The sequence below is a fragment of the Phycodurus eques genome, chromosome 21, assembly GCF_024500275.1.
Source record: "Phycodurus eques isolate BA_2022a chromosome 21, UOR_Pequ_1.1, whole genome shotgun sequence".
Lineage (NCBI taxonomy): Eukaryota > Metazoa > Chordata > Actinopteri > Syngnathiformes > Syngnathidae > Phycodurus > Phycodurus eques.
This window is the reverse complement of record NC_084545.1, coordinates 6,912,254-6,918,412: the sequence shown is the minus strand read 5'-3', so window position 1 is coordinate 6,918,412 and position 6,159 is coordinate 6,912,254.

Sequence of the window (6,159 nt, the reverse complement as noted above, 5' to 3'; positions counted from 1 at the left end):
ACATGCATGAATTGGAGACTCTAAATTGCCCGTAGGTGTGACTGTGAGCGCGAATGGTTGTTTGTTTGTATGTGCCCTGCGATTGGCTGGCAGCCAGTTCAGGGTGTACCCCGCCTCCTGCCCGATGACACCTGGGATAGGCTCCAGCACGCCCGCGACCCTAGTGAGGAGAAGCGGCTCAGAAAATGGCTGGACGGATGCATCGTGCCTGTTACGGCGAAATCAATTTTGCATCCGGGGAATAATCGGTTGATCAATCGCACGACGGCAGGAAGTCAATGTGCTGGTTAGCAAAAAATAAATAAAAATGTGTTCTTGCTCTTGTGTGTTAATGACATAAGTTGGCTTTAAGAACAACACAACAAAATGTAATAGAGACCGATAATTACCCATGGTGTTATTTTGCAATGATTTTATCCATAAGCGTAAAGGTGCCTTTAGCTCTCGATGCCGTGAGTGCGGTCATTCTTTTTGATGGTCTATTAAGCAATCAATAATATTGTGTCAGAGGGAAGTCTATAGCGCATCACGCCGTATGAATAAAACATAGAACAAAAGTCCTGGGAGAGACAATCCAGAATGCATTAGTTTCGACAGCCTTGTGGCATTGCCAAGCCCAAAAAAATACACACGCACACAAACTGGCAGCGTGTTGGGGCTTTAAAGCCAAAGGCACAAAGTACAGAAAACACACACGTACAGTATGCAGCAAGCAGAGAGGGCGACTCCGAACATAGTGCTTGTTTGTTAGCCAATGAATGGAAGCTTTGAGTACGGCGCGTTTCTTGTATCCGAGGAATGGCGACAACGACGGCGCAAGTCGGACAATTTATGAGTCGCGCCTGTCTCCGAGGCGAGCCGCGATATCTGGACGTGGCCACAGCCCTATAAGCAGAGTTCCTGTTCGCTGTAGAACAGAGGTCCTCAATAGGCGGAGTCCGGTCTGGATCCGGACCCAGGTGCCTTTCTATGCAGACCCAGACGTTTTATGAGATTATTTTGACAAACACTTATAATTTGCGCAATTTTAAAATGGAAGGGTTACAAGTCTTATTTTAACAACTTTTGGAGGTTTTGCGGTAGTCTTATTTTAACGTTCACAGCTCCTGAGGGATTTAAGGAAGTGTTCTTTTAACCAGTACAATGTTTGAAGGTTTTACAATAGTCGTAGTTTAACCTGCACAACGTTTGGCGGATTTACTATGGTTGTATTTTAGCCAATGCAACTTTTAGGAGATCTACACTAGTCTTAATTTAACCAGTGCAACTTTTGTGGTTTTTACAGTGGCCTTATTTTACCCAGTGCACCTTTTGAGGTTTTACTGCCTTATTTTGACCTGCACAACCTTTGAGGGATTGTCGGAAGTTGTATTTTAACCGGCGGCACGGTGGCCGACTGGTTAAAGCGTCAGCCTCACAGTTCTGAGGACCCAGGTTCAAACCCCGGCCCCGCCTGTGTGGAGTTTGCATGTTCTCCCCGTGCCTGCGTGGGTTTTCTCTGGGCACTCCGGTTTCCTCCCACACCCCAAAAACATGCATTAATTGGAGGCTCTAAATTTCCCGTAGGCATGACTATGAGTGCGAATGGTTGTTTGTTTCTATGTGCCCGGCGATTGGCTGGCAACCAGTTCAGGGTGTACCCCGCCTCCTGCCCGATGACAGCTGGGACAGGCTCCAGCATGCCCGCGACCCGAGTGAGGAGAAGCGGCTCAGAAAATGGATGGATGGATTTTAACCATCACAATTTTACGGGGATTTACAGTTGTGGTATTTAAACCTGTGCAGTTTGTACAGGATTTACTGTACTTTTATTTTAAGCTACACAATTTTTGAGGTATTTACAGTATTCTTATTTAACCTGTGGAATCTATGGGGGATTTACGGTGGTCTTATTTTAACTTGCGAACTTTTGGGTGATTTATGATACTCGTATTTTAACCATTGGTGTTTTTATGGAAATCGCATTTTAGCCAAAGCAACTTTTGAGGAATTTACGGTTGTCATAGATAGTGTGAACCTGCGCAACTGTTGGAGGATTTACAGTAGTCATATTTGAGCCAGTGCAACTTGAAGGATTTTACGCTAGTTGTATTTTAACCTGCACAACGTTTGAGGTTTTTCCATTAGCCTTATTTTAACATACTTTAACATACGCAGCTTTTGCGGGGAATAACAGTAGTATCATTTTAACCTGAGCAACTTTTGGGGGATATACGGTAGCTGTATTTTACCTTCTGCAATTTGAGGGGGATTTAAAATAGTCTTATTTTAAGCTTGGCAACCTTGAGGGGATTTACAGTCGTCGGATTTCAGCCAGCGCAACTTTTGAGCTTTGTACAGCAGTCATGTTTTAACCTGCGCAACGTTGGGGGGTTTTACATTACTCGTATTTTAACCTGCAATATTTTTGGGGTATATACAGTAGTCTAATTTAACCAAAACTTGGATATCCTAGTTACACATTATTATTAATGCTATTCAAAATAAAGCTGTGTCATCTTTGTCATTTTGTGGAAAACCAATATGACTTGGGATTAATTTTTTGGTTATACCCCCATGTATGGGAGCTCCTGTTCTAAAGTCTTGTGGAAAGTCTTCCCAGAAGAGTGGACATTGTTGTAGCTGATTGGCCATGTTTTACTCATTGTCAGTGTAATGGCCAAGCGTCGCATCCTTTTTGTCCACATGTTGTATTTTGTCTTTGGGTTTGGGAGGAATGGAAAGGAAAAAGGTGACCTCTCCTCCTTTTAATGGGCAGTCAATGATGTCATATCACAGGGCAGATTCTTTGGTCTCTAAGTAAACCAGGCCTTCTGTGTGCCGATTGGCTGCCTGCCTGCAAGAGGAGGGGAGGAGGAGGGTGAATTTTTTTATTTATTTATTTTTGCTCCCCTTTTGCTTCTGGATTAATCCATGTGCCTTGAGTGACCTCATCACATCTCAATTCTCTCCTGCACCTTCTGTCAAAACAGCTATTACTCCCTGTTATAAAAGGTTTTGATTTATCAGTACAATGTTCCTGCAATATCGTGGTTCATTGTTCATGCCACCACTGTATTTAAGCTATGTTTTATTTATTGTTTATTTTGGGTGGTATACAGTGTACAGGCAAGTCTACATTTAGAGTTGCGCGCCTTCAGCATTCCCCTTTAGTGTAAAACATTAACACGTTTTGCTATTTTAATATTTCATTGCTCCCACAGAGGAAAGAATATATGCTTGTAAGTATCGTTGCATTCTTTGTTTGTATGTATTGCTGCTCCTCTGTGTGTGTAAAGTATCAGTTGTTTGAAGGTTTATAATTACTGTCACAGCTATGCTTGCTGGCGCTTTGCATTATAAGTTAGCTTTAAGCTAGTGGACCCTTGTTAACAGACAAAATTAAATGGTTTGGTTGTTGTATAAAAGTTTAACTGGGAGTGACAAATAAACAACTTGAAGCAAGCACACTTTGCCTCTTCTTTGGAGAATAACCCCGCAAGCGAGATTGTCTTCACCTTTTGTTTCCTCAAAGTGATGTTATACGATCGTCTCCCATTTTGTAACGGTGAGGGAGTGATAACAGGCACAAAGAAATACTTTTTAAAAGTCTGATTTAATAAGTGTGGTTTAATAAGTGTATCAGTATTTAAAGTGTGTTGGAGAATTAACAATTGAAAACATATTCATATGGACTCTTTGTATCATGGATTTTCACCTTTTGTTGGTGGGTCTGGAACGTATCCCACGTTATGACTGGGCATTCGCTGTCCAACACTAAAAGCCATCATATTATGATACATTTCCCTCTACTCATCAAGTGTTTTATTTCTTCCTTCCCCTCCCCCCCGAGATCGGCCAGGATGAACTCCGCATTGAAACACAATGCCGTGGCCCTCCATCACAGTCATGTCTAGGGCTACAGGTGACCAGCTGTCTGCCTGTGTTGCACTCTCCTCCGGGACAGCTGGAACCATCAATCACACCCTCCCTGCTCCTCCTCCCTTCCACTATCCTTGAAACGAGTCGTGCCCGTCTGGCCGCTCTGACCGCAACAACATCAGGCTATCTCATCTGGTCCCGCGTCACTCCTCCAGGCAGGGAGGGGGGGGGGGGCTGTTCTTGATTTCTACCGACACAGATGTTGTTGTGAATTTAGGCTTTGATGAGGCGGCTACAAGATGTTAGAGACCTGAAGACAAGGCAAAAATAAATGTGGTGTGTTTTCAGTGTTGGGTGCAGCTGGAACAAAGCTCATGCAGAAGAAGGCTCAGTTGCCATCATGCTTACTGTACTACTTGGATTGTTTTATACTTGTGGCCTAGAAGTGATTTCCATGCAATTTTTTACAGTAATTATGACTTAACTAGTGCATTAGTATAGATTAGTTTCAGACTATACCGTGTTCTGACTTGCGTACAAATTCGTAGGAACAGAACTTTGTCGTACAGTGATCCTCCGTTCATCACAGTAGTTACATTACAGACCCAAAAGTGTTTTAATACTCTTAAATGTTTCAAGTGTGTGAGAGGGATACAATTATTAAAACAATGTTTTTATATGGTCTTTCTGTATCTTTAAATATAGATTTTTAAAACCTCAATCATTACGTCACAGACTTTTAACAATCAACACCTACGGAGTATTCCCTCCGAAGCAAAACTGTTGTTTCAGCTTGTCTGAACAAGGATTTCCAGATTACACCTGTTTTATTTTTACTTTAGTGCCCCGGTACTCATGTTAGGATAGGTTTACGATGCCGTAAAATGATAACATGGCCGAAGCGTGACGCGTGCGTTCAATGGCCGCAGATGGAAAGCATTGAAGACTATTATTGTGTTCTTCAAAGGGGGTGGGGGGGGAGGTTGTCTTCCACTGTGAACTCTTTGGCACACTTTTAAAAGAGGAGGTTTTAATGTATGCAAGCCTGTCTCGGTGGCTTTTTGGCACCCCATCCCCCTCCCCTGTCAACATCCACTCTACACACAGCTCCTTTTCTTAGAAGTCTTATAAGGGAGGGTCAACGTGTGAGTCGCAGTGTTCCCTAGAACATCTTCCTTGTTTAATCAAAAAAAAAAAGGAGGTGCTGATGGACCTGACAGGCAACTTCAGAGGCTTACATGAAACGGGGCTCGAGTTCTCTGCTTCCTGTTTATCTCGGCAGGACTTGGCCAAGGACACCTCAACAAACAAACCAACACTGCTGCACATGTGTTGGGTAGCTATAATTAGCATTGAATGCGGTACTGATAACCCGCATGTCTGGATGCTCTCTAATTGTTAATGTTGCCGATTATTTTCAGGAGAGAGGAGCATACTGTATGTCGTCAGTGATGGATGTGACTGCGGGTTTTCATGCATGGCTCATTGTTGTGTCTTTAAAAGTGGAGGGCGAGTCGGGGAAGCTGGATGGGTGGAGTCTGTCTGGACGCTCAGACTTACCGTCTCCCCGTGGAGCACGACACCTTGGACATAACAAACAACAAGCAATCGACAACTCCTCAAAACAGACCGGCGAGCACAACCGACGTTCAAGATGTCCAAATAGGCTTTAGTTCGTACGAAAGCAGAGTACACGGATATCGATCGATAAAAGGGACGAATTTGAGCAGTTTCCTCCCATGAAAAGCAAAGTCATCCAGAGCCCGATTGTAGATCGACTCGGAAACCGGTTGGGGCGGTAAATCGTAAATCTTAAACCTGTTCAACATTTACAACTTTAAATCCTGATGTGTGTTGTGCGAGTTGGGCCAAACTACGGACTCGTATGGCACGTGAAGCTGCTTCTATTTCTTCTTCTACTACTACTCGTTTTGGGGGGAAATGCTGTAATGAGCATGCCAGGCTAGTAGTTGGCAAAAGCGTTGTTTTAATACTATGGAATTTGTTGGCCTTCAGTCAGCTAGATCAATACATTATAAATCATGAAGGAAATTCTGAAAATGTAGCCTGTTATAAGAACAAATGGTAACATTGCTACATGTTTACATTTTTAGACTTTTGAATGCAATTCACCTGTAGAGGAACATGGAAAATGACTGTTTTACCCGTTTTCAAAAGCGTGTCATTTAAACATCGCCTCCTATTGGGAGCAACGTTCCAGTAACAATTCAATCTGCAAGCGGCCACATTAGATGGCAGAGACGACAAAGCTCCATCCATCTGTCTCGGACACCTGCT